The following is a 12,739-nucleotide window of genomic DNA, read 5'->3' on the forward strand; positions in this document are numbered from 1 at the left end:
GATCAAGATTTTTAGAATTTATTTGTTTTGTTTTGATCCGTCCAAAATTATTCTAGAGCGTCAAATTAATATTTTGGAAAGTTTTGTTGGTTAATCTTTTGTAATTTTTTGCTAAATCATAAAATTAGTGTTTAATCAATTTTTGTTACCATCTGTCGCAGTATGCTTTCGGGATCATAACTTTAGATCTGTACTAGAAAGCATGGGTTCACTGCCGGTTTTAAACTGACTTTCACTGTTATTTTTAGAACTGACAGTAAGAAAGAGGCAGTGATAGCGGGGTTGTTATCATTGCCGAGCTTTTTCGATCGCAGTGATGGTTTTTTCAAAAACAAAAAAAAGATAAAGACGACTGGTTCTCATTCGCCGCTCCGCCGACTTGCTTGTTCACTACTCTACCGCCACGACCCCTTTTGGCATCGTGTACCTTGCCAGCGCCCATCGTGGAGGCCTACGAGCCGGAGTTGCTCACCGTCACCATCATCTGCAGCGGGGACACCCGCGTCGTGTTCGTCAAGGATGAGACAGAGCTAGAGTTCGCGAGGCTTGTCGAGGAGGGCGTGGAGCACAAAGTGGATGTGCTCTGGCAGCTTGTGCCGTTCATCCACCGGGAGGTGCTTCCAGCGCCGATGATGGCCTGCGCTCTCTTGGGACGGTGCCCCTCCCCCTCGCCTGCGTTGGCCCCACTGGATATGGAGGAGAGAGAACCCCTCGGCCCTGCCCCCTGCCAGATCTAGAGAGGAGTCCATCTTGGCCCCGTCCTGGATTTGGAAGAGATGTGAGTGGAGTTATGTAGTAGTAATATCATTGAATAGTGGCAGGCATGGGAGGGGTGGGCTCACCAGTGGTGTGGAATTGCATCTATGACTCGTTGAGGTAGTTGAGGAGGCCACTGACGATGGAGGGCAAGACGGAGGAGGCATCAGAGTCAGAGGAGGGTGACGCTGGGTGACGGGAGCAAAAGAAGGGCGAGGAGGTGGTGGTTGTGGCGCTGGGGAGGCGGCGACACCACAACCACGAGGAGGAGGAGGAGGAGGCAAGTGGGGACCGGGGCTTGGAGAGGGGGCGGCCGGGGAGCGGAGGCCGCGGAAGGTGGAGACGGAGCAGAGCCATCAGCGACGCAACACGACGCGGGTCGTCTCTGGCCCCGGCAGCCGGTACACCAACATGATAGAGGTCTAGGGGACGTGAGAGTGAGAGAGAGAGAGAGAGAGAGAGAGAGAGAGGAGGGGTTCTGGGACTTAGAATTTTTTTACGGTGAGGAGGTGTGAACCAATGCGAGGAGTGCGAGATAAAATCGAAAGGAACCAAAACTTCGGATCCGGCCACACAATCAGTGCCAGCTGGTAATGAGAACCAAAAGTGATAAGTCATTATCACTGCCGGTTGTATTTTATAACTGGCAGTGATATGAATTTTTTACCGAACCGGCAATGATACGGTTTTTATTGATTCGGCAGTGATGAGATGACAAATATGATCATTTCTGTAGTAGTGTATCTAGATATTTGATTGACCTGATTCTTGTTGGGTTAGTTCTGCAAGTTTATCTAGTTTATACTGTTAAAATTTGAGGTCGATCGGAGTTACGGATTTGGATCTACATTTTTTGATTAAAGGTGAATTGTTTTTATCTAAATGTAAATTTAGTTTTCTCAATCATTCACCTCCTTTTGATTACCTATTTAGCGTGTAATCGGTCCTATATAGAGTTTAAGAATGTATAGCTAGCAGTTGCAGTGAGACTGGCGCATCCTGGAGACGGAACAATGCCATCAATAGCTAGCTCCCAAGAGGCAACGACTTGACTTGCTCTCCCAGTAGTCACTGCAGTAGGAAGTAGGAACTGCCCTTTGGGTTTTCAACCGGCTCCTCGGCTTCTGCATCATTTCATCAATCGGTGCATAAAGGTTCAGATTTCTCTCCTCTTTCTTCTCTTAAGTCACGCCCGATTTGTATGAGTTGACAGTATGTATAGCTAGCAGATCGTGAGATACATGGATGGATGCTCAATAATTTACTGGACCCGGAGAGGTCCGGAGAGACGCGGATGGGCAGACCGTGCATGTATAGCTAGCAGTTGCAGTGACACTGGCGCATCCTGGAGACGGAACCATGCCATCAATAGCTAGCTCCCAAGAGGCAACGACTTGACTTGCTCTTCCAGCAGTCACTGCAGTAGGAAGTAGGAACTGCCCTTTGGGTTTTCAACCGGCTCCTCGGCTTCTGCATCATTTCATCAATCGGTGCATAAAGGTTCAGATTGCTCTCCTCTTTCTTCTCTTAAGTCACGCCCGATTTGTATGAGTTGACAGTGCACCTCTGACTGAAGAGATCCTGTTCGGAGCAAAAAAAAGTCGCATTGACACATACTGATCTCCTTCTGCATCACTCTGCTGTTGCATCCTTTCGCTCTGCTCTGCTCATGGTATGTCGCTGGCTGTGGAAAGCTCCATGGCCTCCAGTTAAGCAAGAGACAATTCTGATTTCCTCCTTTTTCTTCTCATAACACACGCCTGGTTTACACATCTGAACAAACCGCATCTGCAAGAAGAGAAGGCTTCGTCCGAAAAATGATCAATTCAACCATTCCTCCGCTGTTGCATCCTTTTTCTTCCGTGTTAACATGGTCCGTTTAATCAAGAAAGTGTTCTCATTTCTTCCCTTTTCTTCTTTTAATTTATGTCTGATTTACATGTGCTAACCACGCAGAGGTATCAGAAGGTTTGATGCACCCGTTTCTGTTTGACCTCTCATTGAAGAGATCTTGTTGGGAGCAAAAAAATCGCATTGACACATTCTGATCTCCTTCTGCAGCACTCTAATCAGTGTTTTATCAATCGATCCATAATTAGGTACTTTCTTTATCACCATAGCTCTAATTCAGTGATAACTCTTCTTGTTTTCTGCTGAATCATTCTATTTATAGCCAGTGATTGAACAACCTTTTTTCCAACGAGCAAGAACTTCGCCTTTTCATTCTTTCTCCAATTTTTGCAGGTGTAGCAGCGTTATCTGGTTTTCCATTGGTGATTGGCTGATAACTTCTGTTATCCATTTTATAAATTGGTTTATCAGTTACTTTTCATCTCCCTTAGGCTCAGTCTGCTGCATGTTAAAGTAGTGATGGGTTGATCAAACTGTTTCCGTGGAGATGATTACTATTGGATCTTATTATCAACAATTTTCTCTTGCCGGAAGCTAGGTTCGTAAGGTAAGACTTCCAATGTTACTTTGATATCGCATCTTTGTTTCCATAGGTTGTTGCAATTTGTGACTTCTATGCTAGCGTGTAGATATTACTATATTAGTTACTGTTAGTGATGTAAAGATGGATCATACAATGATGGGCTGTAGCAGATCAAAATGTAACAAACGAGCGTATTACTAGAGGTTCCGTATGCAGGATGGTAAGTAATTTCCTAGTTGATAACCCTCCAATCAAGGCCGTGTTAGCTTACAGTATTTGAAAGCGCAAAATAAAAAGATATGATAAACCAAGTTGAGATGTGCCTTGGTTTATTTTGTGTGATGAGTAATTGACGTTTGTGTGTCTTTTGTTGGTTAGCATATGCTTAGGGTCCGTTTGGCAGAGCTCCCACAACAGCTTTCTGGCTGAAATCAGGTAGAACTCTGCCAAACAGCAGCTTTCAACTTTTAGCTCTCTTAGTGGAATCCGTATGAGTGATTCTCTGAAATAAACTACAAGTTGAGAAGCTGAAAAAAACAGCTTCCTCTGATTCACTTCTCGTACAAAATCACTTCTTCCATATAGTTTATTCTAGAGAATCACTTTCAAGCACAGAATCACTTCCCCCTAGAGAATCACTCTCCGCAGAGAATTTGAATCAAGTAGAGCTCTACCAAACAGGCCCTTAGTAATATACTACAATATTGATTTTATCTAACCAAAGTTGAAAAGAATTGGAGTTTATATCATTGTCCCGGTGCAGCAAACTTACACTCACCGGATAGTCCGGTGTGAGGGTTTTTTATCTCACCGGATAGTCCGGTGCGTGGTAGATGTGAGCACCGGAGCTTTTTAGTGAAAAGACAGAGAAAAATTCATTCACCGGAATGTCCGGTGTGGGTAAGAGTGAGCACCGGACTAATTTTTCCAGAGAAGAGTGCAAATGTGAAAGTCTGGTGTGGTAGCCTCACCGGATGGTCTGATGTGTGCATGGGTGATCATCAGATGTTTCACCGAACAAAGATTTCCAGAAAGGTTTAAAAACTAAGTTCCAATGATAATGTACTCGTCGGATGGTTCGTGTCACGTCCCAAATTCCGTAATCGCGTGATTAAGATTAATCATGTGTCATTAGCGTCATAATTAAATTCGAGGGGAATTATTTTGGCACATTAGAGCAATTTGTAAAAAATCATTTGGATAAGAGAAAGAAAATTAGAAGAGAAAGAATAGAAATTGCATTGGAAATACCCCTTTTGTCTAACATGTGGGCCCCACAAGTGGAACCACCATCCCAACCACCAAATGGGGGTAGCCCCACCTGCTCCCTCTCCCTCCTCCCTCACTCCCCATGCCCTCACTCAGCAGCTTTGCTACAGCTGCAGCACCCCCTCTCACTCCCCTCTCAAGCTCCCTCTCCTTTTCTCCCAAAATCTCAGCTCACGTGGAGGATTCAAGGTATGCATGTGGTACCATTGCATTCTCTAGCTCATGAGCTGCTCATCTATCCAATTCATTTTCATTTTCGTGGAGGAATCGAGTAGTTCTTAGAATTCTTGAAGTTTTTAAGCTTTTTGGAGCAAAAATGGAGTTTTGGATAAATTTGAACTATAGAGTCATGTTGCTAATTGATGAGTGAGTTCTAGAACCCTTGGACTATCCCTAACATGTTCCCTTTAGGCTTGGAAAAGATCGCAACTCGAATCAACCAAAAATCCACTCGAGAATAGCTTTTCTGGGCTGACCCGGATGTCTAGATTACAATTTCGACTTAAATGCTTAGCAATGCATAGGTCACCGGTAGAAGTCGAATGGTGGAACGTTCCATCGTTCGCGGGAGATAGGTTTAATTTTCTATCACATTGTTGGATATGGGTTATTGATGATGGTTGTATGAGTGGTGAGTATGAGACGAGATGTGGGCGGTGGTAAGAGGTGTTTATCTTGCCCATATGTGGAGTTCCCCTGGGTAGGTCGGGAGAGGGAACCGGACACCGTGTAGACCCCTTGCGTCGTTTAAGCACCGATCATCGGTGTAGTCGGCTTTAGCACTTATCATACTCACTACATGTTGATCTAATGGTAAGGCGAGCTGAATACCTTTGTAGTTGTGGTCATTTGGGGCCTGAACATCGATGGTGTGAGCGGACAGGCTTGTAGTGGTACTAGTTTGCTCTGCGAGTAGTTCTAGTACCACCGCGTCGAGCGATACATGTTTTAAATGATCGGAGCTTATTGGGAAAGGTTGACATGAGTACCCTCTTGTATGGATCTGTGTGGTCATACAATCCATATGGTCCTCAAGTCGTGTGGGTCCAGAAGTATCCCCCTGCAGGGTGTAAAAATATTTTAAAATATTGCGCTCTCGGTCATTAGCATGCTTCTATCCATCTGCATCGGTCGTAGAGTTTCGCTTATGGTTGATGGTTGGATATGTGGGAGATGGTTGAGTTGGTCCTTGTTACATGTATATTCATAATGGTTCTAGCTGTTTATGTTCAGTTGGTTGTGGCATGGTAGATTTATGTTGTTGTTGGTTAAGTTAGTTGCTCACACATATGTGTCCAGGTTGCCAACCGCTTATGTTTAACTTAACCTTGCGGCTTTTCCTTACTAATGGCTTAATGCATAATCCTTGGAGTCGAGCTATCTATATGTGCTCTATATGGTTTAAGTCTTGCGAGTACCTTCGTCCTCATGCCTGCATTTTCAGGTGTTGCTGGTGAGGAAGAGCTAGTGTTTAGTTACTTTGTGCTTGCTAATCAGGGTGGCAGGCAAGTCGTGCTTTTAGGGTAGAGTCTAAGGGCACGTGGCTCCACTCTCTTTTGTTGTATAGGTTTATATTTCCATTGCATAGTTGTTGTTACCCCTTTTGTTGTAAATTATTCGAAATGGTTGCATGTTAAAGACTTGTAATATAAATGTTGATTACTTGCTCTTTTTTAAGCTATGTTGTGATGCTAAATGTTGGAAGGCATGTGTTCCAATCTTAGGCACAAAACACGTGCTGGAATTACCGGGATGATATTCTGTTTAATCATCGAGATTGTAATTATGAATAATGATCCTTCTGATGCTTAATTAGAATATTATTTAGACGGTTCCCCACAGCGTGGTATCAGAGCTTGGTTTAATTAAGTAGCCTAAACATAATTAGAACATTGTTTAGTAAGTGGTTAACTTCACTAAGCAACTCACTAAAATTTCTTTTGTGCATCTTTTTGCGAATATGTATGAACCTGCTATATTATGCCCCTAAGTATAACGTATGTAGTAGTGATGCTTGATGGGGTGAGATACATTTGAGAAAGATACGTGTAGTTCAGAAACGTGCATGCTTTCATGTTTCATCGCTCATTTTGCATCATGCCTTTGAACATGCATTTTCATCAGTATATAGTATACGGATCCAAATAAGCGAGATCCGACATAGTAAAGTAGCATTAGTTGGAGTTTGCTTTTTCACCTGTGTCGGAATTTAACCTTCACCTTTCTTTCTTTACATCGTCACAACAGGATGAGAACCCATGGTAGTTTGGGTGATCTTCCTGAAGGTTCTAATGAGAATAACCCGCCTCAACCACCGAGCATGGCAGAGGTGCTAATGCAAATCGAGCAAAACAATCAAGCTCAGACGGCACTTCTCGAAGCTCTCGTGCGTAACACAGCCCCTCATGGAGGAGGTGGGGCCGGGGGCCGAGATGACTTCTCGGATTTCCTTAGGACTCAGTCGCCTACCTTCACACATGTTGAGGACCCGCTCGATGCAGACCATTGGCTTCGCACCATCGAGCAGAAACTCGCTCTCCTTCGGTGCGAGGACCACGAGAAGACGCTTTTCGTCGCCCATCAGCTCCAAGGCTCGGCGGGCGCGTGGTGGTCCAACTACTTGGCCTTGCACTCCGCCAATCATCGGGTGTCTTGGGTGGAGTTCCGCCAGGCATTCCGGGATTTCCATATTCCTAAGGGTCTTATGGAAATCAAAAGAAGAGAATTTGTGGACCTCAAGAAAGGAGGTAAATTGGTGATGGAATACGTGCAGGTGTTCAACCACCTTGCAAAGTATGCTCAGGATGAGGTCAACACCGATGAGCGGAAGCAATACCGCTTTGTCAACGATCTCAATTCCAAGATGCAAGACTGGCTGTCGGCGCATGAGTTCACCGACTTCAACAAGTTGGTGAGCACATCTCTCACGGTGGAGTTCAAGCTCAAGAACCACCAAGAGAAGAAGAAGCGCAAGAGGGGTCTGTCGCCTTTCATGGGCGGGAGCTCTCAACGCGCCCGCACTGAGAGTCAGCCTCCACCATCTCACATGTCGGCCTCGACTGCTCCACGGTCGATATGGATGGTGCGGCGCCTGTCTTTCTCTGCTCCACAAGGGCAGCCTGCAAGACCCGTTGGCTTTCAAGTGAGCGTGACAGGTGGCCCTGGTGGCCCGTGCTACAACTACGGCCGTGTCAGCCACTATGCTCGGGATTTCCCATGTTCGAAGCCGGGACCTGTGGTGATCGCTCTAAGGCCACCACCTGCTTAGTCTGCATCGTAGTCTTCTCATGCTACCCACGTCCCCAAGCGTGGCCGAGCACACCACACCACCGCTAAAGAAGTTCACGAGGGCAACAACGTACTGATGGGTACGTTGAATATGAGTTTTAATTCGGTCATTATTCTAGCAGTTGTTCTTTTTTATTCTGGGGCTTCTCACTGTTTCATAGCGACGAGTTATACACGGCGTCATGGGCTGAATGTTAGTGCCACTCCTACGCCTTATCTCATAGATGCACCTGTAGCTAAGGTTCTTATTAATCAGTGTGTTCCCAGAGCATTGTTGATTATCAATGGGATACCCTTCGGTGCAAATCTGTTAGTAATGAACTCCAAAGGGATAGACATCATCCTGGGGATGAATTGGCTTACCAAGAACAAGGCTACCATAGATTGTGCTCGACAGATCGTCACTCTTAATAGCCTATCCAGCACTCAAGTTCATTTGGAGCTTAAGGGTGTCAATCCTTGTCTTTATACCCTGAAGGTTGTCCCCACCATGGATCTGTTAAGCATTCCTGTGGTGTGTGAATTCCCAGATGTCTTTCCGGATGAGTTGCCGGGGATGCCACCCGACCACGCCGTGGAGTTTTCTATTGATCTTGTACCTGGAACGGCCCCAGTATCAAAAAGGTCTTATAGGATGCCGCCAAATGAATTGGTGGAACTGAAGAAGCAGTTGCTACAGAAGGGGTTCATTTGTCCGAGCTCCTCACCTTGGGGATGCTCGGTACTCTTTGTGAAGAAGAAAGACGGATCTCTTCGGATGTGTGTTGATTACCGTCTGTTGAATGAGGTCACTATCAAGAACAAGTATCTGCTCTCGAGGATCGACATTCTGTGTGATCAGTTGACTGGTGCCCGAATTTTCTCGAAGATTGACTTGAGACTGGGCTATCATCAAATCAAGGTCTGACCGGAGGATATTCCAAAGACGGCTTTCTCGACTCGCTATGGTCTTTATGAGTTTACCGTCATGTCCTTTGGCTTGACGAATGCCCCGGCATTCTTTATGTACTTGATGAACACGGTATTCATGGAGGAACTTGATAAGTTTATCGTGGTTTTCATTGACGACATTCTTATATCCTCCAAGACCAACGAAGAACATTCTGAACACCTCCGAGTTGTCCTTGGACGACTCTGAGGTCACCAACTCTATGCCAAGTTCAGCAAGTACGAGTTTTGGCTCAAGGAGGTTGCTTTCCTAGGTCATGTCTTGTCGGAGAACGGTGTTACAGTTGACTCGAGCAAGGTGCAGGATGTGCTCAACTGGGTTCAGCCCAAAAATGTCACCGACATCTGGAGTTTTCTCGGACTCGCAGGTTATTACCGCCGGTTCATTGAGAATTTCCCAAGAATTGCCAAGCCAATGACCGAGCTATTGAAGCAAGGCAACGTGTTTGAGTGGTCAAGTGAATGTGAGTCGGCTTTCTAGACCTTGAAGAAGCTGCTCACGACTGCTCCCGTCCTTGCTCAGCCTGATGTGGGCAAGAGCTTCGACGTCTGTTGCGATGCTTCTCGCGTGGGCCTCGGATGTGTCCTTATGCAAGAGAGCAGAGTTGTCGCTTATGCCTCCCTCCAGTTGAAGCGCCACGAGGAGAATTACCCAACACACGACTTAGAGCTTGCCGCAGTTGTGCATACTCTGAAGATATGGCGCCATTACCTAATGGGCAACTTATGCCGTATATACACGGATCACAAAAGTCTCAAATATATCTTCACTCGGATGGATTTGAATATGAGGCAGCGAAGGTGGCTCGAGTTGATCAAAGACTATGAACTAGAAGTTCATTATCACCTCGGTAAGACGAATGTGGTCGCTGATGCTTTGAGCCGAAGGGCTCATTGTCATTGTATTATAGTCGAGCCTAGGAATGCCACACTTTGTGATGATTTTCGCCGGCTTGGGTTCAAAATGGTTCCAAATGGCTTCCTTGCCAATATTGAGATCAAATCCACTCTCTTGGACGATATCAAAGCAGCTCAAAAGGATGATAAGGGCATGGCCAGAATCCGGAAGAAAATGAAGATCGGCAAGGCCGTGTGCTTTTCTGAAGATGACCAGGGTATTCTATAGTTCGGGAACCATTTAGTGGTTCCGAAGGTTGAGGCACTAAGGAAGAAGATACTAGATGAGGCTCATGACTCGTTGCTATCCATTCATCTAGGGAGCACGAAAATGTATCAAGACCTTAAGCTACGGTTTTGGTGGACTCGCATGAAGCAGGAAATTGCTCGATATGTTGCTGAGTGTGATGTTTGCCTAAACATGAAGGCCGAGCATCTCAATCCAGCTGGTACACTTCAACCTTTATCTATTCCCTCCTAGAAGTGGGAGGAGATCGGTATGGATTTCATTACTAGATTGTCGAAGGCCTCGCATGATCATGACTCAATTTGGGTCATTATGGATCGGTTGACGAAGTCCGCTCACATCTTGCCCGTCAAGACCACATTTTCGGCCAAGCAATATGCAGAGCTATACCTCACTCGGATTGTTTGCCTCTACGGGATTCCGAAGAAGATCATTTCTAATCAAGGCACTCAGTTCACTTCTCATTTCTGGAGGAGCCTTCATGAAGCTATGGAGACCGAGCTCTTCCATAGTACCGTGTATCATCCTCAAACCGATGATCAAACTGAGAGGGTGAATCAGATTCTTGAGGATATGCTCCGGGCTTGTGTTCTCACTTATGGGAAAAGGTAGGACATTTGCTTGCCATTTGACGAGTTCTCATATAACAATAGCTTCCAAACGAGTATTGGCATGTCGCCATTCGAAGCTCTATATGGCTGACGATGCCGAACGTCGTTGAATTGGTCCGAATCCGACGAAAGGGCTTTTCTAGGCCCAGATTTGGTCAAGGAGGCCAAAGAGCATGTTTTAGCTATTCGAAAAGCATCTTCTCACGGCACAGTCACGGCAGAAGAGCTATGCGGATCGCCGCCGTAGAGACCTCAAGTTCGCAATTGGAGATTATGTGTATCTCAAGGTTTCGTCTCTCAAAGACGTCCGACGTTTCAAAGTTCGAGGCAAGCTAGCGCCTCGCTATGTGGGACCTTTTCAAATCGTTAGACATTTGGACTTGCCGCCGTCTCTCTCCGCCGTGCATAATGTGTTCCACGTGTCGCAATTGAAGAAGTGTCTCCGAGTTCCAACCGAGGTCGTTGATGTTGCACCTCAAGAGTTGCAGCCGGATCTCACATATTGTGAGCGACCGATCCGGATATTGGATGTAGCAGAACGCAAAACTCGGCGTCATTCCATAAAATTCATCAAAGTCCAATGGAGCAACCACACAGAAGATGAGGCGACTTGGGAGTGTGAGGATAAAATCCACTCCGAGTATTCCGAGCTTTTTAAGAGATTGTAAGCATTGTGTAAATTTTGCACAATTAGGACCTCTTGCATGCCTATGCTTATCACTATGTTGAATAAAAGTATTGCATTAGGTTCCGTACTTCACCGCGTGATATCTCTCACAGCGTGGTTCCTAGACTCATCGCCCTCTCCCTGACTCGTACCGAATCCCGGGACGAGATTCTTCTTAAGGGGTGAGGTTTGTCACGTCCCAAATTCCATAATCGTGTGATTAAGCTTAATCATGTGTCATTAGTGTCATAATTAAATTCGAGGGGAATTATTTTGGCACATTAGAGCAATTCATTTAAAAATCATTTGGATAAGAGAAAGAAAATTGGGAGAGAAAAGAATAGAAATTGCATTAAAAATACTCCTTTTCTCTAACATGTGGGCCCCACAAGTAGCCCACCATCCCAACCACCAAATGGGGCAGCCCCACCTGCTCCCTCTCCCTCCTCCCTCACTCCCCGCGCCCTCACTCAGCAGCTCAGCTACAGCTGCAGCACCCCCTCTCACTCCCCTCTCAAGCTCCCTATCCCTTTCTCCCAAAATCCGAGCTCACGTGGAGGATTCAAGGTATGCATGTGATACCATTGCATTCTCTAGCTCATGATCTTCTCATCTATCCAATTCATTTTCGTTTTCGTGGAGGAATCGAGTAGTTCTTGGAGTTCTTGAAGTTTTTGAGCTTTTTGGAGAAAAATGGAGTTTTGGACAAATTTGAGCTATAGAGTTGTGTTGCTAATAGATGAGTGAGTTCAATAACCCTTGGACTATCCCTAACATATTCCCTTTAGGCTTGGAAAAGGTCGCAACTCAAATCGACCAAAAATCCACTCGAGAATAGCTTTTCTGAGCTGACCCGGATATTCCGGCCTCACCCGGATACTCCGGGTTCAACAGAAATTGTCCATTGAATTGTGTGCAAAATTTGTCAGGATTTAGAGTGCGAGATTGGTTTAGAATCCTTTGGATGGGGCATATACACGTTTGTGTAGCACAGATTTGTAAAGTGAGTGGAATCGACCGAGGGAAAATTTATGGAAATAACCCAAGTCTGTATCACCCGGATAATCCGGATAAGCCTAGAGACTTCGGGTAATTGCGTTAGCGAATAACCGAGAGTCTCTCCCGGAGCCTCACCCGGAGTGTCCGGCACATCCCGGATAGTTCGGACCAGCCCGGAGGTTCCGGGTTAAGTTAGAATAGTAGCTAACTGAGAGCCTTTACCGGAGGATGGCCCGGAGGCTCCGGAACCCGGATATTCCGGATTCACCTGGATACTCCGGGTCAGACAAGCAAAAGGCAGTAACCGAGCGCCTCTTTCAGAGGTTCACCCGGAGGGTCCGAACCCGGATACTCCAAACTAACCCGGATACTCCAGGTGGCTGTTATTTTTCAGATTTCATTTAGATTATTTAGAGTTGCATCGATTCGCATGTCTTATATTAAGTATTGTGGCGTACCTTGTTGCATTCATTCATGCTCATCATTGCACGCGTTCTTGTTTAGCGAACAAGGAGCCAGAGCATGGCGCGGTTGCAGTTGAAGATGACTCCAATCTTCTGGATTTCTACAAGTGTTGCGTGGGTTACTATAAGTAGTCACCTGAGCAACAAGCAAGCAACTAA

The 12,739-nt window shown here is 45.7% G+C and overlaps 1 protein-coding gene across 1 annotated transcript in view; it reads left to right on the forward strand.

Annotated features, from left to right (window-relative positions):
* Nucleotides 1-1,099: 1,099 nt before the first annotated feature.
* The window catches only part of LOC133886891 (putative disease resistance protein RGA1), a 51,569-nt gene continuing 39,929 nt past the window's right edge, over nt 1,100-12,739 (forward strand). The window contains exons 1-3 of the mRNA XM_062326799.1: nt 1,100-2,629; nt 2,713-2,855; nt 3,001-3,214. The gene's annotated coding sequence lies outside the window, so the exon portion shown is untranslated. The remainder of the gene's footprint in view (nt 2,630-2,712; nt 2,856-3,000; nt 3,215-12,739) is intronic.

Source organism: Phragmites australis, chromosome 12 (genome assembly GCF_958298935.1).
Source record: "Phragmites australis chromosome 12, lpPhrAust1.1, whole genome shotgun sequence".
In the NCBI taxonomy this organism is placed as follows: domain Eukaryota; kingdom Viridiplantae; phylum Streptophyta; class Magnoliopsida; order Poales; family Poaceae; genus Phragmites; species Phragmites australis.